This window comes from Bufo bufo, chromosome 6 (assembly GCF_905171765.1).
Source record: "Bufo bufo chromosome 6, aBufBuf1.1, whole genome shotgun sequence".
NCBI lineage: Eukaryota > Metazoa > Chordata > Amphibia > Anura > Bufonidae > Bufo > Bufo bufo.
Window position 1 is genome coordinate 38,348,167 of NC_053394.1, and position 26,968 is coordinate 38,375,134.

Consider the following 26,968-nt stretch of genomic DNA (forward strand, 5'->3'; position numbering starts at 1 on the left):
CTCCCATTTCTTCTTGTTGCATGTTGAAGCTCCACTTGGAACCTTGTTAAGATCCAACAATGTAAAATAAGATTTTTTGCCATTTTTCAAGTGGTCTTAAAATTTGATCAGGACTGTATATCTGGGAAAGAATACTGTGGAGGTAACATGCCGGTACACAATGAGTTTCTGTCAGTTCTTTATGCACGGCCAACTGACTGGACCGATCTTCACCAAATTTGGCACACAGGTATATTAGGTGCCTGGGAAGGTTTTAGACCAGCTCTCTAGGACGTACCGTTCCTGAGATATTCCCCAAAAATGACCTGCATTAGCCAATACAAGCCTGTTAGTCTTTCTCTTCATATCCCAACTTCCATACACACAGTCACATGTCCCTTATCAGCCAATAGAAGCTCGCAGGCCCTTAGTCTCCACATACACACAGTTTTACTCCAGGTTTCCATAACAACCCAGCCATTTTTTTATTTTTCTTCACTGCAGTAGGTCAGCTTCAGGCTAGGGCTACATGACGACAATACGTTGTACGACACAAAGGGCACCACTACACTGCTACATGTGTCGCACGACATGTGACATGCTGTGACTGCGACGCGACAGTCACAGAAAAATCCATCTTGAATGGATTTTTTGTGACTGTCATGTTGCAGTATGTCACATGTCGCAGTGCGGCACCATAGCCCATCATTATAAAAATTGTTCAGACAAAATGTTGTGTAGCCCTAGCATTAAACGGGCAGGGCGCTGTGGAGGTCACTGTTAAAGAGGCGTTCACTGTGGATGTTACTGTTAAGGGGCAGGGGCCATTATTAGAGAGGCAACTGCTGTGGAGGTCACTGTTAAGGCAGCGGGCCCCTGAGGAGGTCACTGTTAAGGCAGCAGGGTACTGTGAAACTCACTGTTAAAAGGGGCGGGCTGCTGTTCAGGTCAAAGTTAAGGGGATGGGCTCCTGTGGAGATCCTTTTTTAAAGTGGCGGGGCACTGTGGGGGGGGGGTCAGTGTTAAGGGGTGGGGGACTGTGAAGGCCACTGTTAAAGGATCTGATGTCGGCGCTTTGAGGCAGACAAGGACCAGATGTGGATTAACAGTAGGACTTTATTGGTGTAGAAACAACTCATTTCGGGATCGCACCCATCCCTACGTCAGGTAAAACACACATGGTGCATCTTACCTGACAAAGGGACCAGTCCGATCCTGAAATGCGTTGTTTCTACACCAATAAAGTCCTCCTCTTAATTCGCGTCTGGTCCTCATCATCCTCTGAGTGTCGCCATCAGATCCTGCCTTTTTTCCCTGCTACAGTCATCTTATGTGTATACCCGGCCTGTACGGACGGCGAGCAGCACCTGGGGCCTCGTTATTTGACATGCAAGAAGAGCTCAGCACAACAGTGCTAGCTAGGCGAGTAGCCACTCCTTGAGTTTCCGCTCAGTTCAGTGCAACAGTTCTGCCCATATTGCTATCCTCTTCTCTCCTCAAGCAAGATCATCAGTTGGGAGTCAGGAGCCCCCCCATACACATTAAATTGTTGTTTTCCACCTACGTTCTCCGTAGGTCCAACCAGCAATACACTAAATGGGGGTCTTTCATCATGGGAGTTCTTGTTCTCATGCCACATAATTGGGCGTTCCAGACTGGTTGCCAGATAATCATGGTCCATGCACCTTAGATAGCAGTCAGATGAATGTCCATTTAACCGACATCTATCCTTATCAACCCCATCATACACGGCAAGCTAAGCATGCGTGTGTCCTCAGCAGGCAGATGAGACTAGGCTGCTACCAGACACCTCTTATATCCCTGAGAGCAAAAGGACTGGACATGTTCAAATCCAATATATGCTGTCCCGGGAGATTCATATACACATAAGGCTACTTCAACACCGCGTTTTGGGAGGATCTGTCATGGATCTACAAAAACTGATCTCTTACAATAATACAACCGCATGCATCCGTCATGAACGGATCCGTTTGTATTATCTGTAACATGGCCAAGACGGATCCATCATGAACTCCACTGAAAGTCAATGGGAGACCGATCAGTTTTCTATTGTGTCAGAGAAAACGGATCCGTCCCTATTGACTTACATTGTGTGCCAGGACGGATCCGTTTGGCTCAGTTTTGTCAAGCGGACAGTAAAACGCCGCAGGCAGAGCGGAATGGAGACTGATCGGAGGCAAACTGGTGCCTTCTGAGCGGATCCTTCTCCATTCAGAATGGATTAGGGCAAAACTGATCCGTTTTTGGACAGTTTGTGAGAGCTCTGAACGGATCTCACAAACGGAAAGCCAAAACGCCAGTGTGAAAGTAGCCTTAGATGGTTAGCCAGTACAGCCAAAACTGGCAGGTTTGCCAACATTCATCTACTGTGTATGGTCACTTTTAGGAGTTGTCCTAAGTCCTATATAAAATGTATCACTCATGTCATAATAATTCAAGTCACATGTATTGGGCAATTTCTGTTTCTTGCACCGTAGCCAATACTCCATAGGAAATTGCCACATGTAGATGCAGTGGACCATCCAGCACAAGCCTGAAGTGTTCTCAGTGCTGGAACGAATTACATGACGCGTTTTGAGTTTTATTTCCCAGAATCATCATTTTCCAAGGACAGCTCATACAAGCTGAGCACATTATCTACTGTAACACCACAGCACCTGAGATTTGTGCCTATAAATCTCCAGTCGTGTGTGGTTTTACATTCCAAAGACAGAGCAGGGGCGAACATACCACCTGTGCAGCAGGTTCAGCTGCTCAAGGGCCCAGAGAAGAGGAAGGGGCCCGTCCAGCCAGAGAGCATTCACTGCTTACCATGATCCCTGGCGGAGATATTAGGCTGATGAGCAAAGAAGACGGCAGATGTGTCAACTATGCTTACTTTGTAGCTGTGCCAATTGAGGGTGTGTCTTAATGGGAGGAGCTTAAATGGTGTGGGTGGAGTCTAATAGGGCTAATGGTCTGCCCCAAAAAAATACAAATAATTATATATATATATATATATATATATATATATATATATATATATATATAAATAAATAAAATGTTTTATTTATTTTTTACACACACACACACACTAATGCAGTGTAATTGCACCTGCTCACCCCGGCTATGTCAACGGCGAGCAATTAAACAACGAAGGGAATGCTGATCAGCGGGGGTGCCGGGTGTCAGACGCCCGCCGATCTGATATCGATGACCTATCCTGAGGATAAGTCATCAATACAAATATCTCGGAAAACCCCTTTCAGTACATGCTCCACACACACACACACACACAGAAAGTGATGAGCGTGCAGTGTAAATACAATCTCATGTATCGGGATTGTGTCTAATGGGTCAGGGTATCTTTGTTAACGACACCGATAAAGAACGCACTCTACATATACGATTGTAAAAATTAAGATACTTTATTATAATGCGTGATTAAAAAAACGAATATAAAAAGGTATTGACACACACCACAGATAAGGCACCAAATACATGGTCAAAAATGACACAATTTATCAGGGTCATTCGTTTAGTATATGCATCTGAATTGTTACCAATGGGCCCTACTTATGGGGGTTCATGTATCTTTGTGAATAGAATGTATTCTCCATGTGGCATTTGTCAAATGTGTAGGAGATACATGTAGTACCCCGAACCTGGGGGTACTATAATGTTGTATACAGTTGTGTATTATTTTATGTTGCACTTTTATGTATTTTTTATTATATTATATGGTTGTTACTACCAGTGAGGATATTGAGGGCAATGGTTAATCAGGAAAAGGACTAACCACCCTGTCCCTCCTCTCTTGATAGGAGTGGGCTGGTCCTAATTCCTGCCAGAAAGGGGGGAGGGGGTTCTTGTGAGGACTTAGTGTGGAGAAGAAGCTCAAGTCAGAGCTCCTGCTCCTGTTACAGATTCTCCACAGGGAATCACTTACACTTACAAGTGAAGTCTTGAGAAGTCTGACAGCAGAGTTAACTGCTACAACCAGTATCTCCAGACACTGCTGCAAGGTGAGGGACTACAGCAAAGTCACCCATCACCTGGAATGTTACTAGGCCAATATGCCAAGTGCTAAGATTGCTGCAGGGAATGCCAGTTTTGCACTTGAAATCTGCTGCTATTGGATATATTCGAAGTTCTGTTCTACATTGAACTTGGCAAAATGACTTTGGTACTTTTTTAATTCTGGCCTCATTCTTCCTTACCACATTTCTGCTGCTTCGATCCCCAGGGAGCAACGGCCAGAAGGGGTACGCCGTGACACAGCACTTCATCAGGGCCACTACCACTCCTCAGGGGTTCGCTGCACGTGTGGCATGTTGTCAATATACAGGTGGCATGCATGCAGCATGTGTTTTATATGCAAGTAGCATATGTGTACAATGTGTCTTTTGTGGAAGCACAGAAGCAGAATGAGAGATGTGAAATGCGTGAGCATATGTGTGATATGTGCTTTGTGCACAACTTAAGTGTAACTGATATGTATATAGTATGAACTGTATAGCTTGGTTGCCTTTAAAGGGAGGGGCCTCACACTTTTCGCACAGGGAACCCCCTTTCTCTTCTGTCCGCCCCTGGACAGAATCATTATCATGCACAATATCCTACTACTTAATTCTTGAGTTAATAAAGGGGGACCCCAAATCTAAATGCTCATCTATTAGCCAGTGTAGTTTCTAAGTCACTGTAGGACCCAGTTCATTACTATGAGAATTATGTAATGCTTCACTTTGCCTGCGGTGGCGCTGCAGGGAAACTGAAAACTCCCCATGTTGCAGCTGATTTCTGGAGGTCCAGCAACAGTAGGGTGTTCTGAACGGCTGATTATTAGGTCACCCCTCAAATCTATAAAGAGGTTGTACAGAAATAGAAAAACATGGCTGCCTTCTTCCAAAAAATAGCACCACACCCATCCATGGGTTATGTCTGGCATTACAGCTTAGCTCCACTGGACTAGTATAGCAGGTTTTCCGTTCAGAGAATTGGTGGCCGTTTCGGCAGTGGGATCCGGTCATGTGGTGATGCCAAAACTTAATGATCACTTTCTAGTTGAGGGAAAACCACTTTAATGTCTGCTTTTACTGCAATATTGCATTTGCCCAGGAATCTCCATAGACTTTCACCTGGCCTCTCTCGTATAGATCATTGACATACGGGGTCCTCTTTAAAGGCTATGTGCTTCTTTAGAGGCAATTTTTTATTACTGCATTGTACTAATTTTGAGCTAAAAATAATTTTTTTCAATTAGTTGTTATTAAAAATCTTGAACCCTTTTTCTTCACAGCCTTGAGATTCTCTAGTAGCATGCTCTGTGTTTTTACGGTGTTCCGTCAGGCAGCTCAGCTGAGGGCTCCTTATGGCTGATCTTTGACCTTATAAACACTCATTATAGCGCAGTTCTCATCTTACTGATAAGAATATGGCTTAAATAAGTGTTTATGACCTTTTAGTAATTTAGAGATAAGGATTATTAGATGACCAGTACAAAGTTACAGCGAAAGTACGGTTCACACAGCTAGGCAAACAGTTAACCCTTCATGACAGATCGGCTCAATATTTATAATAAAGACCAAGTGAAAAAAATTATTTTTAGCCCAAAATATGAAAAATGCAATCATAAAAAAAAAAAAATGCCCCCGAAGGTGTACAACCTATGTGGTCACACAGTCACATCACATGAAAATACTGAAGGCGGTCACCACTTCATTATGTATTATAGAGCGACAGTTATAATATATTTCATGATGTGGTCATCAGAAGAAGGGACCGCATGGGGCACCAAATAACAATCTAACCGCATATATCAAGTTTCCATCTGTTTACAGGACGATCCTTCCAAAAGTTCAGAAATCGAGCTTCCATCTGTTCTCCATGAAATATTTACACACGACTGACCTTAACGTGGCAGATAACACAAGAATGGGAAACGGCAGCTGAGAAGCGGCGCCCAAAAGGATGTCTTTATTTACAGCAGAAGCAACTTCAAAAACAGAACCTTCTGCAGATCAGAAGAGCAGGCCGCTATTTATTCAGTATTGCTTCAAAAATATATCTCCACAAAGGGTCCCTACATCATACCGCCCTGTCTCTCCTACGAGGGGTGGGAATGAATGAGCGCTGCACCTGGCTGTCCCAGAATTGGAGGACTTGTGGTTGTTTGAGACAGATATACAGTATATATACTGTCTAAGGGCCTGTTCACACGGGGGGTTTTACCACAGAATTTTGGTGCGGACAGCCATTCCGAGATTTGGCAGAAAACCCGCTGGCGGCAGAATCCCTGAGCGGCCCGAAAATTATGTGGTAAAACCCACTGTGTAAAGGGGCCCTGTGTGAAAAGGAGATTTATCAAAACTGGTGCAAATGAAAACTGTTTTTGTTACCCATGGCAACCAATCAATCAGAGCTCATCTTATTATTTCATTTTAGATTTTTCCTCCCCACGTTACAATAGCTATAACTTTTTTTTTTTTTTTTTCGTTCACATAGCCATATGAGGGCTTATTTTTTGTGGGGCAAGATGCATTTTTTAAGGCACTGTTCTTAATTTACCTTGTCCTGTATTGGAAAACGTGAAAAAAATTATTTGTTGAGTAAAATTTCGCAAAGGTTTTTAGGGTTTTGACATAACAGCGTTCACTGTGCTAAAAATGACTTGACATTCTTGTTCTGCAGCTCAATACAATTACAGCGATACCAAACTTGTATAGTTTTTATTTTGTTTTATTACTTTAAAAAATAAAAATAAAAAACACCTTTGAAAAAAAAAAAAAAGCATCTCCGTTTTCTGACAGCCATAACTTTTTAATATTTTGGTTTACAGAGTTGTATGAGGACTTAATTTTTTGCGGAACTGTAGTTTTTAGTGGTATGTACTACTTTTTTATTTTTTGGGGGGCAAGGTGACTAAACAATGTTGAATTGTGTGTTTTTCATTTTTTTCCTGTTACAGAGTTTACCTTGCAGGAAATTTTCTTAAGTATTTTACTAGTTCAGACATTTTAGGACGCAGCGGAACCTAATATGTTTATTTTTTTATTGTTTTTATATTTGTATATGTAAAATTGGGAAAGGTAGCGATTTTTGTGTTTTTTTTTTCAATTATTTTTTACTCTTTTTTTTTTTCACTCTTTGCTTAACAACTATTAGCCCCCTTAGGAGGGCTAGAACCTGGGATATTTTAAACCCTTATCCTATTCACCCTAATAGAGATCTATTACGGTGAATGGGATTTTGACTCGTTCCCTGCTGAGCTGTGTCTCGTGAATAGCTTAGCAGGGAGGTTACTATGACAGCCCTGGGAAGCCTCAGCAGGCCCCAGACTGTCATGGTAACCGGTCGGAGCCCCACAATTTCACTGTGGGGGCTTTGATTTTAAGGCAGAGGGAGTCGCAACCCTCTGCCTTACCTCACAGATGCCACAGTCACTTTTGACCGCGGCATCTGAGGGGGTTAAATGATGGAGTTCTGTGTGTTCGCCGTTCCCAGTCATCGCGGCCAGGTGCCTGCTGTATTATACAACCAGCACCCGCAGCATATGGAGCGGGCTCACCACAGCCGCTGCTCTATACAATAGCGTCCGCATAATGCCGTACATGTACAGCATTATGCGTTAAGGGGTTAAGAAATGAAAGGTAAGCTCTGACTGGTTTCTAGGGGCAACTAAGACAGTTTTCCTTTACACATTTGATAAATCTTCCCCAAAAAGCCTCATTTATCCAAACTCTAACAGGAAAACGGTCTTAGTTGCCCATAGCAACCAATCAGAGCTTACCTTTCATTTCTTAACTGCTTGCCGCCACGCTAACGCCGAAAGGCGTCATTGCGGCGGCTCCCCCAGGCTACGCTAACGCCAATAGGCGTCATCTCGCGTGAGCCGAGATTTCCTGTGAACGCGCGCACACAGGCGCGCGCGCTCACAGGAACGGAAGGTAAGAGAGTTGATCTCCAGCCTGCCAGCGGCGATCGTTCGCTGGCAGGCTGGAGATGTGATTTTTTTAACCCCTAACAGGTATATTAGACGCTGTTTTGATAACAGCGTCTAATATACCTGCTACCTGGTCCTCTGGTGGTCCCCTTTGTTTGGATCGACCACCAGAGGACACAGGTAGCTCAGTAAAGTAGCACCAAGCACCACTACACTACACTACACCCCCCCCCCGTCACTTATTAACCCCTTATTAGCCCCTGATCACCCCATATAGACTCCCTGATCACCCCCCTGTCATTGATCACCCCCCTGTCATTGATTACCCCCCTGTAAAGCTCCATTCAGACGTCCGCATGATTTTTACGGATCCACTGATAGATGGATCGGATCCGCAAAACGCATCCGGACGTCTGAATGAAGCCTTACAGGGGCATGATCAATGACTGTGGTGATCACCCCATATAGACTCCCTGATCACCCCCCTGTCATTGATTACCCCCCTGTCATTGATTACCCCCCTGTAAAGCTCCATTCAGACGTCCGCATGATTTTTACGGATCCACTGATAGATGGATCGGATTCGCAAAACGCATCCGGACGTCTGAATGAAGCCTTACAGGGGCGTGATCAATGACTGTGGTGATCACCCCATATAGACTCCCTGATCACCCCCCTGTCATTGATTACCCCCCTGTCATTGATTACCCCCCTGTAAAGCTCCATTCAGACGTCCGCATGATTTTTACGGATCCACTGATAGATGGATCGGATCCGCAAAACGCATCCGGACGTCTGAATGAAGCCTTACAGGGGCGTGATCAATGACTGTGGTGATCACCCCATATAGACTCCCTGATCACCCCCCTGTCATTGATTACCCCCCTGTAAAGCTCCATTCAGACGTCCGCATGATTTTTACGGATCCACTGATAGATGGATCGGATCCGCAAAACGCATCCGGACGTCTGAATGAAGCCTTACAGGGGCATGATCAATGACTGTGGTGATCACCCCATATAGACTCCCTGATCACCCCCCTGTCATTGATTACCCCCCTGTAAAGCTCCATTCAGATGTCCGCATGATTTTTACGGATGCACTGATAGATGGATCGGATCCGCAAAACGCATACGGACGTCTGAATGAAGCCTTACACGGGCGTGATCAATGACTGTGGTTATCACCCCATATAGACTCCCTGATCACCCCCCTGTCATTGATCAACCCCCCTGTTATTGATCACCCCCCTGTCATTGATCACCCCCCCTGTCATTGATCACCCCTCTGTAAGGCTCCATTCAGACATTTTTTTGGCCCAAGTTAGCGGAATTATTATTTTTTTTTTCTTACAAAGTCTCATATTCCACTAACTTGTGTCAAAAAATAAAATCTCACATGAACTCACCATACCCCTCACGGAAACCAAATGCGTAACATTTTTTAGACATTTATATTCCAGACTTCTTCTCACGCTTTAGGGCCCCTAGAATGCCAGGGCAGTATAAATACCCCACATGTGACCCCATTTCGGAAAGAAGACACCCCCAGGTATTCCGTGAGGGGCATATTGAGTCCATGAAAGATTGAAATTTTTGTCCCAAGTTAGCGGAACGGGAGACTTTGTGAGAAAAAAATTAAAAATATCAATTTCCGCTAACTTGTGCCAAAAAAAAAAAATTTCTATGAACTCGCCATGCCCCTCATTGAATACCTTGGGGTGTCTTCTTTCCAAAATGGGGTCACATGTGGGGTATTTATACTGCCCTGGCATTCTAGGGGCCCCAAAGCGTGAGAAGAAGTCTGGTATCCAAATGTCTAAAAATGCCCTCCTAAAAGGAATTTGGGCACCTTTGCGCATCTAGGCTGCAAAAAAGTGTCACACATCTGGTATCGCCGTACTCAGGAGAAGTTGGGGAATGTGTTTTGGGGTGTCATTTTACATATACCCATGCTGGGTGAGAGAAATATCTTGGTCAAATGCCAACTTTGTATAAAAAAATGGGAAAAGTTGTCTTTTGCCAAGATATTTCTCTCACCCAGCAAGGGTATATGTAAAATGACAGCCCAAAACACATTCCCCAACTTCTCCTGAATACGGCGATACCACATGTGTGACACTTTTTTGCAGCCTAGGTGGGCAAAGGGGCCCATATTCCAAAGAGCACCTTTAGGATTTCACAGGTCATTTACCTACTTACCACATATTAGGGCCCCTGGAAAATGCCAGGGCAGTATAACTACCCCACAAGTGACCCCATTTTGGAAAGAAGACAGCCCAAGGTATTCCGTGAGGGGCATGGCGAGTTCCTAGAATTTTTTATTTTTTGTCACAAGTTAGTGGAAAATGCTGATTTTTTTTTTTCTTTTTTTTTTTCATACAAAGTCTCATATTCCACTAACTTGTGACAAAAAATAAAAAATTCTAGGAACTTGCCATGCCCCTTACGGAATACCTTGGGGTGTCTTCTTTCCAAAATGGGGTCACTTGTGCGGTAGTTATACTGCCCTGGCATTCTAGGGGCCCGAATGTGTGGTAAGGAGTTTGAAATCAAATTCTGTAAAAAATGACCTGTGAAATCCGAAAGGTGCTCTTTGGAATATGGGCCCCTTTGCCCACCTAGGCTGCAAAAAAGTGTCACACATCTGGTATTGCCGTACTCAGGAGAAGGTGGGGAATGTGTTTTGGGGTGTCATTTTACATATACCCATGCTGGGTGAGAGAAATATCTTGGCAAAAGACAACTTTTCCCATTTTTTTATACAAAGTTGGCATTTGACCAAGATATTTATCTCACCCAGCATGGGTATATGTAAAAAGACACCCCAAAACACATTCCTCAACTTCTCCTGAATACAGAGATACCAGATGTGTGACACTTTTTTGCAGCCTAGGTGGGCAAAGGGGCCCATATTTCAAAGAGCACCTTTCGGATTTCACAGGTCATTTTTTACAGAATTTGATTTCAAACTCCTTACCACACATTTGGGCCCCTAGAATGCCAGGGCAGTATAACTACCCCACAAGTGACCCCATTTTGGAAAGAAGAGACCCCAAGGTATTTCGTGATGGGCATAGTGAGTTCATAGAAGTTTTTATTTTTTGTCACAAGTTAGTGGAATATGAGACTTTGTAAGAAAAAAAAAAAAAAAATCATCATTTTCCGCTAACTTGTGACAAAAAATAAAAAGTTCTATGAACTCACTATGCCCATCAGCGAATACCTTAGGGTGTGTACTTTCCGAAATGGGGTCATTTGTGGGGTGTTTGTACTGTCTGGCCATTGTAGAACCTCAGGAAACATGACAGGTGCTCAGAAAGTCAGAGCTGCTTCAAAAAGCGGAAATTCACATTTTTGTACCATAGTTTGTAAACGCTATAACTTTTACCCAAACCATTTTTTTTTTACCCAAACATTTTTTTTTTATCAAAGACATGTAGAACAATAAATTTAGAGCAAAATTTCTATATGGATCTCGTTTTTTTTGCAAAATTTTACAACTGAAAGTGAAAAATGTCATTTTTTTGCGAAAAAATCGTTAAATTTCGATTAATAACAAAAAAAGTAAAAATGTCAGCAGCAATGAAATACCACCAAATGAAAGCTCTATTAGTGAGAAGAAAAGGAGGTAAAATTCATTTGGGTGGTAAGTTGCATGACCGAGCAATAAACGGTGAAAGTAGTGTAGTGCCGATTTGTAAAAAAGGGCCTGGTCTTTAGGGGGGTATAAACCTGTGGTCCTTAAGTGGTTAAAGTGTGATAAAAGATGAGCTCTGGTTAGTTGCTACGGGCAACTATGACAGTTTTCCTGTTAAACATTTTTGATAAATAAGGCCCAAGCAGTTGCCTATAGCAACCAATCACAGCGCAGCTTTCATTTTAAAACAGCAAAATATGGAATAAGAGCTGAAATCTAATTGGTTGCTATGGGCAACAAAGACAGTCTTTCATTTAGACAGTAATCGTAAATCTCCCTCATTAGAACAATACAATTGAGAACACAGAAGGCGAAGGACAGTGAAAACCACATTTATTAACCATTATATGGTCATTATGACGGAGGGCTTGGCACAGGAAGAGCTGTACATTTATTAAATGGATATTAAAAGCATATGGAGGACAGATGGCTCAGCTCATGTAGTGGGGAACATGTATTTTACTTCTTAAGTGGGTGCAGACTAAACCCTGGTGTCTGGGAGGCCCAAATACTCCTCTGCCACATAAGAAGACACTAATATTATAAATGTCACACGGTAGCTGGAAGGGAGCAGGTTACAGATATCTTTAGGCTCCAGGTGCTATGCTATGACTAAGACCTGTACAAGGTTGAAACGCCTAAGCTTCAGTTCTTGTTAAGGATTTTATTTTTATTTTTTATAAAGGATACACATTTTATGGATGCTGGACTCAAACTATGGATGGCATTCTTACTTTCCAGTTGCCTGGCCCTAAGCCTTAAAGAGATCTGTCAGCTCTCCTATATAAGGCCACAACAGGATAGAGGGGGAGACACTGAGCCTGTGAGTCCTGCTTCCCTATTGCCTCATAGAGAAAGCCTGTGAGTCCTGCTTCCCCCGACAATAATAGAGAAAGCCTGAGTCCCGCTTCTTCCTCGCCTCATATACAAAGCCTGTGAGTCCTGCTTCCCTATTGCCTCATATACAAAGCCTGTGAGTCCTGCTTCCCCAGCCCATTATCGAGAAAGCCTGAGTCCTGCTCCTCCCTCGCCTCATATACAATGCCTGTGAGTCCTCTTCCCCCACCACGAATAGAGAAAGCCTGTGAGTCCTCTTCCCTCGCCCCTCATGGAAAAAGTCTGCGAGTCCTCTTACCCCGCCCCTCATGGAAAAAGTCTGCGAGTCCTCTTACCCCGCCCCTCATAGAGAAAGCCTATAAGTCCTCTTCCCCCGCCCTTCATAGAGAAAGCCTGTGAGTCCTCTTCCCCGCCCTTCATAGAGAAAGCCTGTGAGTCCTCTTCCCCCGCCCCTCATAGAGAAAGCCTGTGAGTCCTCTTCCCCCGCCCCTCATAGAGAAAGCCTGTGAGTCCTCTTCCCCCGCCCCTCATAGAGAAAGCCTGTGAGTCCTCTTCCACCACCACGAATAGAGAAAGCCTGTGAGTCCTCTTCACCCGCCACGAATAGAGAAAGCCTGTGAATCCTCTTCCCCCGCCCCTCATGGAAAAAGTGTGCGAGTCCTCTTACCCCGCCCCTCATAGAGAAAGCCTATAAGTCCTCTTCCCCCGCCCTTAATAGAGAAAGCCTGTGAGTCCTCTTCCCCCGCCCTTCATAGAGAAAGCCTGTGAGTCCTCTTCCCCCGCCCCTCAAAGAGAAAGCCTGTGAGTCCTCTTCCCCCGCCCCTCATAGAGAAAGCCTGTGAATCCTGCTTCCTCTGCTCATCATAGAGAAGCTTGTGAGACCTTCTTTCCCTACCCATCATACAGAAAGCCTGTGAGTCCTCTTCCCCCTTGCCTCATAGAGAAAGCTTGCGAGTCCTACTTCCCCCCGCCCCTCTTAAAAAAGCCTAGGAGTCCTACTTCCCCCACCCACAATTAGAGAAAGTCTTTGAGTCCTGCTACGCCCACTTATGGTGGCTTGGTAGTTAGCACTTAAGACCTAGATTAAAGGTAACCTGTCACCTGCCCTATGCTGTCCTCACCGAGGGCAGCATAGTGTAGTGACAGTCCCACTGATTTCAGTGGTCTCTCACCTTTGTGATGGCAGTAAGTACTTTTAGAGTACTTACAAGTCGGACCCAGCAGTGAGCACATATACATAACAGGAAAGAAACCTGTCACTGTCCGGAGGTCGGTAAGGGTGGGGGAAGGGAGCCCCATCGGACTCATGTCCCTCGCAGCCCTGGGGCGCTGTTGGGTTCGGCACGTCACAACTCTAAATATACGGACTGCCATCACAGAAGTGACAGACCACAGTGCAGGTGACTGGTTCCCTTTAAAATCCATACAGGGCAAAATTGTAAAGAATTAGTGTGGATTGTGAGTACGTGCGCTCGGCTATTTTCCAAACTCCCATAGAAGTGAATGGAGAGACACACACAAGTGAAGCCGCCTCTACATTCACAGCTTGCAGGGCCCCATTCTTGAATTAGGGCTAATCTCAGACGTAGGACCCACACTTGTGGATATACCATAAATGTCTATATGGTATGTCTATATGGTAATACCCATTTAACCAGACTCACCAGATCCCCCCCAACCGCCTGCCGGAAATTCTAAACAGATGTACATATTGAATAATTTAGCCACTCAAAAGGTGTCTGCAAAAAAAAAAAAAAAAAAAAATCTTTAAAATCCCAATTAACTAAAGAACCGGGGGACACGGCAGAGCCCCAGAATCTCGTCATACCCAATTAAATACATTCGAGAGCGCTTCCTAGGCACAATTCATGTCAGGTCTCATCTAAGAAGCTCATTCTTCTGACCACAAGCCACAGGCGCATTCCAGAGAGATAAACCGCACTGCAGCATCTGATCTCAGGTATTCGTATAAGGTACAGTGCAGGCGGCTGTAATGCTACGACTTTCTGCGGTTCAAGGGATCCAAACTTAAAGGGGTATTCCCATCTCAGACAATGGGGGCATATTGCTAGGATATGCCCCCATTGTCCGATAGGTGTGGGTCCCACAGCTACACTGAGAATGCAGCGGGAAAGGTGGTGGCTGGAAAATCCTTGGGGGTTTTCCAGGGTCCGGCCACCGCCAAGCGCTCTCCCCATAGGAATGAATGGGAGCGCACCGCGCTTGCGCTACCACCGCTCCCATTCATTTCTAGGCGGCCGCTGAAAATAACCGAGCCATCAGTATTTTTGGGCGGCCCCATAGAACTGAATGGAGGGCGGCTCTGCATGCGCAGTGCGCCCTCCACAATCTTCAGGGATCCATTCTCGATGTAGGTGTGGGTCCCAGAGGTGGGACTCGCACGTATCAGACAATGGGGACATATCCTAGCGGAATACCCCTTTAAATTACCTACACCCTATGATTTTGAAAACCGTGTATCATTTTCTTATCACTTCACGCACACTTGCTACTTTGTGTTGGGCTATCACATGAAGGGGTATGAATACTTTTTCAAGTCACTGCACACATAGATTGGTGTATATACTATATACTGTGTGTGTGAATACATAACCTAGTTTTGCTCCGTAATATCCTCTGTGAGCAGAAACCGGACCCTGATCCAGCGCACAGTTTGCCCCCCTCCACAATGAACAGAAAATCAATCAATTATTTACAGGTCACAAAGGGCTAATGTTGGGGGTGATAGTCCTCTGCCTCTAGCAACTGAAACTGGATGCCCAGGTGGAAACGCAGACGCACAGGCTAAACACAGAAACTTCTCCAGGTAATAAGGAATGTCGCACCGCAGTGTATGTTCGCTGTATGCGCGGGGAGAGCTCTTGGTGCATAAATCGAACAGGTCCTTATCACCCCATTCACCTGTTGAAGGTCCAAAAAAAAAAAAAAAAGTGTCCTTTTGGCTTCCGTCTTTCCGGTATAAGTCAGGGTTAGTATTATTTTAGGATTTGGCTACACGCCAACATGTGTCACGTGACTTCTTGTCGCAGCAAAGTTGTGCAACATTTTTTGTAATGATATCTAATGGTGTCGCCGTGCAAATGCTGTGACATGAGAGTCGCAAAATAACGAAGGGCTCATTCACATGACCGTATGAATGGGACCCACTGCAGAACAGATGCAGACCCATTTATTTCGACGGGCCTGCAAAAGATGCGGACAGCACACCATACTTCCGTTACGTGGCCCCGTAAAAAATATAGAGCATGTCCTATTCTTCTCCGCAAAAAAGGAATTTTCCACAAAATGCGGCACACACACACAGCCGGTATCCGTGGTTTGCAGATACGCAATTTGAGGACAGCTAAAACCCTGCACGGTCTTGTGAACGCACCCTTAGCCTTCAGTGCAGGGAGAAAAACCCCGGACTGGCAGCAGGATATGTGTTCCAAAGAAAAAATTGAATAGTCCTCCAGCACTTCTTAAAAACCTATTCCTTAACCCTGTAGTGACCACTAATACGTATTTTTACTGATGTAAACAAAGGGGGTTTTAGCTAAACAGCTGGCTTTAATCAATCTTTACATGTACCCAAAATGGTGCATTAAAAACCTTAACTTGTCCTGCAAAAAATAAGACCTCATACAAGTACAGTACAGACCAAAAGTTTGGACACACCTTCTCATTCAAAGAGTTTTCTTTATTTTCATGACTATGAAAATTGTAGATTCACACTGAAGGCATCAAAACTATGAATTAACACATGTGGAATTATATACATAACAAACAAGTGTGAAACAACTGAAAATATGTCATATTCTAGGTTCTTCAAAGTAGCCACCTTTTGCTTTGATTACTGCTTTGCACACTCTTGGCATTCTCTTGATGAGCTTCAAGAGGTAGTCCCCTGAAATGGTTTTCACTTCACAGGTGTGCCCTGTCAGGTTTAATAAGTGGGATTTCTTGCCTTATAAATGGGGTTGGGACCATCAGTGGCGTTGAGGAGAAGTCAGGTGGATACACAGCTGATAGTCCTACTGAATAGACTGTTAGAATTTGTATTATAGCAAGAAAAAAGCAGCTAAGTAAAGAAAAACGAGTGGCCATCATTACTTTAAGAAATGAAGGTCAGTCAGTCAGCCGAAAATTGGGAAAACTTTGAAAGTAAGGGCTATTTGACCATGAAGGAGAGTGATGGGGTGCTGCGCCAGATGACCTGGCCTCCACAGTCACCGGACCTGAACCCAATCGAGATGGTTTGGGGTGAGCTGGACGGCAGAGTGAAGGCAAAAGGGCCAACAAGTGCTAAGCATCTCTGGGAACTCCTTCAAGACTGTTGGAAGACCATTTCAGGGGACTACCTCTTGAAGCTCATCAAGAGAATGCCAAGAGTGTGCAAAGCAGTAATCAAAGCAAAAGGTGGCTACTTTGAAGAACCTAGAATATGACATATTTTCAGTTGTTTCACACTTTGTTATGTATATAATTTGTTATGTATACGTTCGTTATGTATATAATTCCACATGTGTTAATTCATAGTTTTGATGCCTTCATAGTCATGAAAATAAAGAAAACTCTTTGAATGAGAAGGTGTGTCCAAACTTTTGGTCTGTACTGTACATTGATGAGAAAACAAAAAAGTTATAGCTCTTGGAATGCGATTTAAAAAAAAAGTGCGTGGTCACTACGGCGTTAATTGTCACATCCTTAAAAACATCATCAACATATTTAAAAAATACACTAGATTTTAAGAAGTGCTGGAGGACTTTTCTATTACTTGCTATTATTTTACTGCGCTATCCCACCCATAGGCATCCAATAAACCATATGTTGCACAGTATACTTGGGTAACGTGTAATTCGTGGCATTATTTTTGCAAACTTCTGACATGTCACAGTGACATCACAAATTTTGATCAGTGGGGATCCAGATGCTGAGAACAGTAGCGCAGCTGCTCTGATGAGGACCAGACACGGCACTGCCCCTTTAAGAGCTGAACAGCAATGCTACTCTGGTGTGGCTAATACATCACTATAAGGACTAGGCCCTAGTAGATGATGATCTGTGGAGCCACTCCAACTACAAGTGCCGACCCTGCCAGCTGGATGAAACAAGGGGGGGGCACACTGGTCAACGTCACTGCACTGAAAATGAAGAGAAGGGACTAGTATAAAAGGATAGGATCGGCACCGCCGCATCTTAAGACTCATCCCCCTGTTCGCAATGTGAACCATGCCCTGCCACAGCAGGTGAAGATCGCCCGCAGGCTTATAAGCATGCTCATGAAAGTGGTGCACGCGCATTCGCTTGCCCAGGGTGCACCAGAAGACAAGTGCCACTGAAGGGAAGGTGCTGCAGGAGAGACAGAAGTGGAGTGCAGTCTTCTGCCAGGGATGCACAGAAGATATGGATGCAGATCTGGACCAGAAGCTCCAGTGGGAGTAAGGAACCTGACAGGATTCATAGCAGCAGTGAGACGACCGCAAGAGACGGACCACCACAGCGGATATTGCAGGATAGTTGGACAGGGCTTTTGAAGTGCTGCAGCAGAGCAAGTGAGAAGAAGGCAAGGTATGAGACTTGCACTTTGCTTATGGGCTGCTGCAAGGGAAGCAGAGCTAAGGGAGTGCTGCTGACCAGGGACAACCATCCAGCTGTATAGCCCTACATCTCCCCCGTACCATAGAGGTCCCCCTCTGGACTACTATATGAAATACAGTGGGCTGTAAGAATTCTACCTCTTTGTGAGCACACGTCCTCTCTGAACAAATGCAGCATTATATAAAAAGCCAAATGAGTCCCTAACCACCAAGTGAATGTGCCCTCTGTATGTGAGAGACTGTAACTGTTATGCATTGTGTCCCTTGCTGGAGAAAAGTAAGGCTTATGTTGTTTAGAAGCGTACGCCTGACCTTAGTTATCTAGAACATCCTGCATCCCCCGGAGATTGAAATTGACTACCTAAATTAGACCCAAGTTTAGAGCCCAAACTTCTAGATTATGATGTCAAAGCCCCAAAATATCACATGTCCTCACACACAGGGGCCTAGGTGAGCGCTTTACATCTGCCCTCTATAGGTGTATGAGCCTGTTTTCAGTCTTATTGAGCTCAGGGATAACGAGGGGCGTTTATCATTCGCAGTAGTGTTTTTGTGTCATTTTTAAGTCTGTCTTTGTTTTCTGTGTCTGTGCCAAATTTATGAAATGGTGCACCTAACTTTATATTAATATATGTGGCGTGATTGCAAAGTGCTTTACACCAGGGGGGAGCCTGGCGTAGGCTGCAACTATTTTGCGACATTTGAAAATGTTGCAAATTATAAATGAAGTCTAAAACGGCTATAAAAGCTTTCACTTGTCCTAAATATAAAACACTGTGAAAAGTGGTGTACCGAGGCAAATGTTGCACAATTTACTGCAACAATTTCAGTGCAACATTTCATAAGACAATTTTAGACTAAAAAAATACATCAATTTACAAAAAATGGTGCACTACACTGGTAAATGCAATTGACAATATATGGCAAAACCCTGACACTGATATTAAAATGAGACTTTCGCCAATATGTTCTTATATCAAAAACACACTGGAGGTAACTGGGACCTTATGCCCCTGTAATTGCCCGTATGGCACAGGTAGGTTAGCGTTTGGTCCTGTGCCACTTTGAGATACCTTGACGAGGTGCGCGGGCTCCGGTATGTTCTTGATGTAAGAACATATTGGCGAAAGTCTCATTTTAATATCAGTGTCAGGGTTTAGCCATATATTGGCAATTGCATTTACCAGTGTAGTGCACCATTTTTTGTACATTTCTTTTTTTATATAGCCAATCACATCCACACATTTGGCTATCCTATGTAGGATGTCTTTGTGGTACTTGTGGTCCGCTGCAGGCATCCTCCACTGTATTCATTTTTGCTGGGGATTGGACCACATGGGCAGGATTTGCTCCCCCAGTTAGAAATGCGCAACAGCATATGGGGTTTTGAGCATTTTCTGTCTTCTAAGACCACTTTATTCTGTTTAAAAATAGACAGACATAAATCTCATAGTAAATGTCCTCCAATGTGAGTAAATGACACCGCACTGTGTCATAAATTCTGAAAAATGATACTAAACTATATGCAAAAAAAGTTGTTTAAAAAAAATTAAAGTAAACTTAATAAAAATCAAAGTGGAAAATCCCTTTACTGTAGAACTCCTTGTTACAAAGTGCACTAATAGTATGCACAGGCCAAGCCAGCGAGGTCTCCCTGGAATCCCTCAATAAATATATCCCAGTCTTCCTCCCTCTGTTTTTACATTTGCAAATAACATCTGGGAAAAGGAAATATATTGGGCGTTAGCTGCTCAGCCCTGGAAAAAAAAAAATCTAACCTAGAAGTCTATTTGTGCAGTTGGCTTGTGTCGAGGACTCTTCTTGCAGCTCAGGACATGCTCAGGCAGTCAGGAATTCCTCCTGCGCTCCTACTCTCTCCAGATGTCTTAGGATTTCAAAAGAGCTTCAGGTCCTAAACAAGGCTGCAAATCTAATGCCGGCAAGTCTTATAACAGTGCTGCATAAGGCCTCGTCCACATTTCCTTGCCAGTGTCATGTCCGTAAAAAAAAAAACACATACGTGTTTCACAGAGACAAGCACGCCCGTTGAAGTCTACGGGTCCGTGAAAATCACGGACACAACACAGATGGCATCTGCGGTGGGTCTGTTTTTCACTGACGACTAATAGGAGATTCTTTGGAAATTAATTTTCAGCTGAGCAACGTCAGGGAATTACAGGTGACACGCGGATGGTAAAAACAGACACATGGAACAACCACGGATACTTCACGGACGAAACACATAGGCTTTTTTTCACGGATGCGACACTGACACGGAAATGTGAACGAGGCCTAAGGCTGGGGCTACAAGGCGAAAAGAGTTACGACCTTTATGATCATAGATTTGCTGTGTAGCAGTCCAGCAGAACGGGGTGGCAATGTGACCCCAGAATCACAAAACCCAACAATGCTGGATATTTGCAGTCCTGGGGTCAGAGACCTGCGACCCTATTCAGTTCTATTATGTCTGGGGCTGGTCTGCTTCACAGCGATATCTAGTTGCTGCAGACTGTATGATACTTTTCTCAGTATTGAAACTGCAGCACCAAGAAGAAGGACAAGCCGTAAGGTCAGACCTGCAGTTGATCGAATTGTCAAACACCTAGCTCCAATCTGTGGCATATGGGAGGGGCATAAAAGCCAGATTGAAAGCAAAGTTATTTAGCCACATGAAACCTCAAAAATCGGACCAAGTCGTGTGGGATGATTGTGCGATGCCTCCTGCCTCATACACGTTATAGTGTATGGCCACTTTTGGCAAATTGAGAGGGACATAATCCTTGAATGGAGAGAACTTGGTTTATCCCTCCAGCACTGTTCAATGATGTGTGTCCTGGTGGTTGGGAACACAACAACGACCTAGAATAACAGCAAGACGTGCACAAAGCTGAACCTCTCCACGAACGGATCGTCTGAGAAGAAGAATGGCGTGTACTATTCTGTACTGCAAGTGAAATTGGATGTCGCATCCCAAGCCTAGGGCGGCAAACAGTGTCTACACAGACCATCAGAAGGCGTCTGCCAGACGTCCAGCTACAGGAGTTGGCCTCACGCGAAAGGCTATCATGGTGCATAGCAAGATAGCAATGGAGGCTGGAATGACCTGCAAAGAAACGCGTGCAGCCATCATTGCGTTGCATAAAAATGGCTTCACAGGCAAGGATATTGTGGCTACTAAGATTGCACCTCAATCAACAATTTATAGGATCATCAAGAACTTCAAGGAAAGAGGTTCAATTCTTGTTAAGAAGGCTTCAGGGCGTCCAAGAAAGTCCAGCAAGCGCCAGGATCGTCTCCTAAAAGGATTCAGCTGCGGGATCGGAGTGCCACCAGTGCAGAGCTTGCTCAGGAATGGCAGCAGGCAGGTGTGAGCGCATCTGCATGCACACAGTGAGGCGAAGACTTTTGGAAGATGGCCTGGTGTCAAGAAGGGCAGCAAAGAAGCCACTTCTCTCCAAAAAAAACATCAGGGACAGATTGATCTTCTGCAGAAAGTATGGTGAATGGACTGCTGAGGACTGGGACAAAGTCATATTCTCCGATGAAGCCTCTTTCCGATTGTTTGGGGCATCTGGAAAAAGGCTTGTCCGGAGAAGAAAAGGTGAGTGCTACCATCAGTCCTGTGTCATGCCAACAGTAAAGCATCCTGAGACCATTCATGTGTGGGGTTGCTTCTCATCCAAGGGAGTGGGCTCACTCACAATTCTGCCCCAAAACACAGCCATGAATAAAGAATGGTACCATAACACCCTCCAACAGCAACTTCTTCCAACAATCCAACAACAGTTTGGTGAAGAACAATGCATTTTCCAGCACGATGGAGCACCGTGCCATACGGCAAAAGTGATAACTAAGTGGCTCGGGGACCAAAACGTTGACATTTTGGGTCCTTGGCCTGGAAACTCCCCAGATCTTAATCCCATTGAGAACTTGTGGTCAATCCTCAAGAGGCGGGTGGACAAACAAAAACCCACTAATTCTGACAAACTCCAAGAAGTGATTATGAAAGAATGGGTTGCTATCAGTCAGGAATTGGCCCAGAAGTTGATTGAGAGCATGCCCAGTCGAATTGCAGAGGTCCTGAAAAAGAAGGGCCAACACTGCAAATACTGACTCTTTGCATAAATGTCATGTAATTGTCGATAAAAGCCTTTGAAACGTATGAAGTGCGTGTAATTATATTTCACTACATCACAGAAACAACTGAAACAAAGATCTAAAAGCAGTTTAGCAGCAAACTTTGTGAAAACTAATATTTGTGTCATTCTCAAAACGACTGTAGACATCCATGTGCATTCCGTATTTTGCAGAATGAACAGGTGGCCCCTAATAGAACAATCCTATCCATGTCCGTAATGCGGACAATAGGACGGTTTTTTTTTGTTTGTTTTTTGCGGAATGGAAAGCACACAAAGTAACTTCAGTTTTTTTTTCCGGACCCATTGAAATGAATGGTTCCGCATACAGTCCGCAAAAAAAATGGAACGGACACAGAAAGGAAATACGTTCGTGTGCATGAGCCCTTAAAGGGGTTGACCAGGATTAGAAAAATATGGCTGCTTAATTTTATAAACAGCACCACCCCTGTCCACAGGTCGTGTGCAGTATTGCAGCTCTGCCCTATTGGCTCCAAAGGAGTGGATCTGCAATACTAAACACCACCCATGGACGGGGATGGTGATGTTTTTGGAAGAAAGCAGCCATGTTTTCCTAACCCACAGAATGAAACGGATTTACTACATAAGCCAAGGAAAAAAAATCAATCATTCACTGACAGTCAGCACGGTGTTGTGTCTGGCCTGCCCACACATGTCCCTGCATTGTGTATGGCAGCCTGACTGTGGGCAAATGTAACGCGGCACAGCTTTGTGTTAGGGATGAGTAACGTGGATGGTAGGTGTAATAATAGGTCAGCATGTCCTGCCAGCCGGTCATGGGGCCATTATTGTTCAGGAATGCCAGGGAAGCTAAAAGGTTTCATGTGATGCCCGTAAACAAAGCGCAGGAGTGGATGGCGCTGCCAGCCCCATACTATTGCTGCTGATGATGGGAGATTCATTCTCTCATTAGAACCATCTCGTGGGAACAACGCACCGTTTGTGCTTGGCCCAGGAACCCTGGCAGGTCTGTCGGGCACACGTGATGCACAATTACTCACTATCAGATCTGTTACATGGAGAGGGCCTGGCGTGCCCCACATTCCAGGATACGGTGGCACAGTGCTGCTGGCCTTTTAAAACCCACTGCCAAATAAGCAGGAAAGAAGGGTATGACTTGTCCTTGGCGCAGTCAGACCCGCACATCATTTATCTTCAGGTATGCAGAGAATAACAATGATTCCAGCCTTGGTTTCCATACAGATCACGTCGCTTCTCCTTCAACCAACGGCAACATAACATCGGCGTTGTACAGAGGATGTGTCCTTACACATTGTTACTTGTGATAGCTGGGTAACCAAGGGCATAGCTATAATGGGTGCAGAGGTAACAGCTGCATCAAGGCCCTGGTGCCTGAGAGAACCGAAAGGTCCTTCTTCCACTTAAAGGGCATCTGTCAGCAGTTTTGTACCTATGACACTGGCTGACCTGTTACATGTGCACTTGGCAGCTGAAGGCATCTGTGTTGGTCCCATGTTCATATGTGCCCGCATTGCTGAGAAAAGTGATGTATTAATATATGCAAATGAGCCTCTAGGAGCAGCGGGGGCGTTACCATTACACCTAGAGGCTCTGCTCTCTCTGCAACTGCCGCACCCTCTGCACTGTGATTGACAGGTCCAGGTGTGATGACATTTTCACTGTCTGGCCCTGTCAAAGTGCAGAGGGCGTGGCCTCTAGGTGTAATGGTAACACCCCCGTTGCTCCTAAAGGCTCAGTTGCATATATTAAAATATCATTTTTCTCAGCAATGCGGGCACATAGGAACATGGGACTAAGGCCTCATTCACACATATGACCATGGGACTAAGGCCTCATTCACACATATGACCATGGGACTAAGGCCTCATTCACACATATGAACATGGGACTAAGGCCTCATTCACACATATGTGGATTTTCACGGACCACGGTCCGTGAAAACCCGTCCTGCCGAGTGCACAAGCACTGCAAGTTGCTATGACGCCGTGCGCTTCGTGATGCCGCCACTGTACAGTAATACACTTGTATAGATCATACAAGTGTATTACTGTACAGCGGCGGCGCCACGAAGCGCACGGCATCATAGCAATCAATGACACCGTGCACTCAGCAGGATGGGTTTTCACGGATTGTGAAAATCCACGTATGTGTGAATAAGGCCTTACACCGAAAACCGCGGATTTGCAAAAAACGGAAGCCGTCCGTGTGCCTTCCACAATTTGCGGAACAGAACGGGCGGCCTATTGTAGAAATGCCTATTCTTGTCCGCAAAACGGACAAGAATAGGACATGTTCTATTTTTTTTGCGTGGCCACGGAACGGAGCAACGGATGCAGACAGCACACGGAGTGCTGTCCGCATCTTTTGCGGCCCCATTGAAGTGAATGGGTCCGCATCCGAGCCGCCAAAAAGGGCGGCTCGGATGTGGACCCAAACAACGGCCGTGTGCATGAGGCCAAACAGTGAGAAGGCTGCGGCGCTACTGGAGCGTCGCTGCCTTCTCAAACAGCTGATCAGCGGGCGTCCCGGGTGTCGCACCCCCGCAGATCAGATGCTGATGATCTATCCAGAGGATAGATCATCAGTTTAAACAAACTGCAGAACACCTTTAAGGGGGTGGGGTGCTGTGAAACTCACTGTTAAAGGGGCGGGCTGCGGCGAAGGTCAAAGTCAAGGGGATGGGCTGCTGTGGAGGTCCCATTTTAAAGTGGCGGGCACTGTGGTTGGGTCAGTGTTAAGGGGTGGGGGACTGTGGAGATCACTGTTAAAGGGGCGGGGTGCTGGAGAGGTCACTGTTATGTGGATACTGTCCCCCGTAACAAACATTAAATGAAAAAGATGAAATATACCCGAGCGAAGCCGGGTCCTTCAGCTAGTAATCTCTAAAAAGCACTAGACCACCAAGGATGATGCTATTAACCACTTTCACTACCCAAGACCACTAGTGATACAGGTATTAACACTTTCATTACCTGAGTCTTCAGATATATTAGATATTAAAAGGTATTTTTAAAGTCAAATACCCCAAATGTTATCACCATGTTGTTCTTGGGTCAAAAAGGTAGCAACTGTAGCTGTCAATTAATCTTGATAAGAAGAATCAGACCTTCCTAATCTGCAGCTTAAAGGGGTACTCCCATCTCATAAAGTGGTGGCATATCTCTAGGATGACAGATCACCTTATAATCAGCGAGGAGGGGTCTGACCTCTTGGTCCTTCATTTGAATGGATCTGTGCAGCTAATTATTCTCCTTCAACCAATTACAACCATCAGTATCCCGGAGAATCCCTTTAACTTCGGGCATGTTGAAACTGCGCTTAGATTCTGCGGGCTGCTCCCAGGGACAGTAATGTACCAGGACACGTCGCTGCTGAGTGGTAACCTTCATTCTTATACAATTAGGGAAGGAAAAGAAGAAGAAGTACAGACACATTTTAATAGTCAATTTAAAGCAGAACTCCAGCCCCAACCCCTTAATAAAGCTCATGTTTTTCTATAGGAAAAAACCTGTAGTTTATAATTATTTGGCCCAAAAATCGTATCTCCTGTCATTAGCTTCTTGGCTATCTTCCTAGCTTGATACAATCGGAACAAGCTGAACTGCAGTATAAAGCATGAGGGACAGGGCAAATCAGCAGTCTGGGCCTGCAATGAGACTGAAGTGACTGTTTAAACCAGCACAGCGTCATACATATGGTCGTGGAGGAACCTAGAATTGTAGCTCAGTCCTATTAACTTAAATAGGATTGAGCTGCGGTGCCAGGCACAGCTGACGAGCCGCAGTGCCTATGCCTGTACTCTGATGGCAGCATGCAGCAGTAACGGGCATGCCAACTTCAGTCATGTGTCACATACGTAGAAATACAAGCCCTTACTTATCAAGGTTGGCATGTGCTATGCCAGCTTTGATGGGGCCTGTGCTGCCGGAGAAGTCATGTCATTTAAGACGAGGCGGCGCCCCCTCCGGCTCCAATCTATGGCAGATCTGAGTTGCCGTAAATTTCATTCATTATTTATGCCAGTTTCTGGAGTAAGTAATGATGAGTTCGCTGGGGTGAATAGTTCTGCTCTTGCTACACCACCTTTCCACAGACTGGGCAAGGTTGGCGAAAAATGCAGATTGCAACTGGAAAAGTCATAAATAGGTATGAGCGAATCGACATTGGATGAAACATCCAAAGTGAAGTTGCATAAAACTTCGTTAGAATACTGTACGGAGGCAGCGCTCCGCACAGTATTAGGCCTCCTGCACACAACCGTATGGCTTTTTCAGTGTTTTGCAGTCCGTTTTTCACGGATTCGTTGTTTCTTTTTTTGTTTCCGTTGTGTTTCCGTTTCTCCGTATGGCATATACAGTAATTACATAGATTTAATTGGGCTGGGCATAACATTTTCAATAGATGGTTCCGCAAAAAACGGAACGGAAACGGAAGACATACGGATGCATTTCCGTATGTGTTCCATTTTTTTTGCGGACCCATTGATTTGAATGGAGCCACAGAACGTGATTTGCAGGCAATAACAGGACATGTTCTATCTTTAAGGCCGAATGCACACGGCCGTGTTTCTATACCAGTGTAATACCGTACTGCGGCGGCAGCAGGAAGCGCACGGCGTCATAGCAACCAATGACGCCGTGCGCTCCTGCTCTCAGCAGGAATCCAGCCCGTGTTACCACGGACCGCTCACGGCTGTGTGCATTCGGCCTAAACGGAACGGAAGAACGGAAAAACGGAAACGGAATGCATACGGAGTACATTCCGTTTTTTTT

The 26,968-nt window shown here is 44.8% G+C and overlaps 1 protein-coding gene across 3 annotated transcripts in view; it reads right to left on the reverse strand.

Annotated features, from left to right (window-relative positions):
- Positions 1-26,968, reverse strand: part of LOC121003102 (dynamin binding protein) — a 123,850-nt gene that overhangs the window by 70,673 nt on the left and 26,209 nt on the right. The window contains exon 1 of one of the 3 annotated variants that reach the window (XM_040434677.1): positions 15,304-15,326. The exons of the other annotated variants lie outside the window; for them this stretch is intronic. The gene's annotated coding sequence lies outside the window, so the exon portion shown is untranslated. Of the gene's footprint in view, positions 1-15,303; positions 15,327-26,968 lie in introns of those variants that run through there. 3 annotated transcript variants of the gene reach the window in all.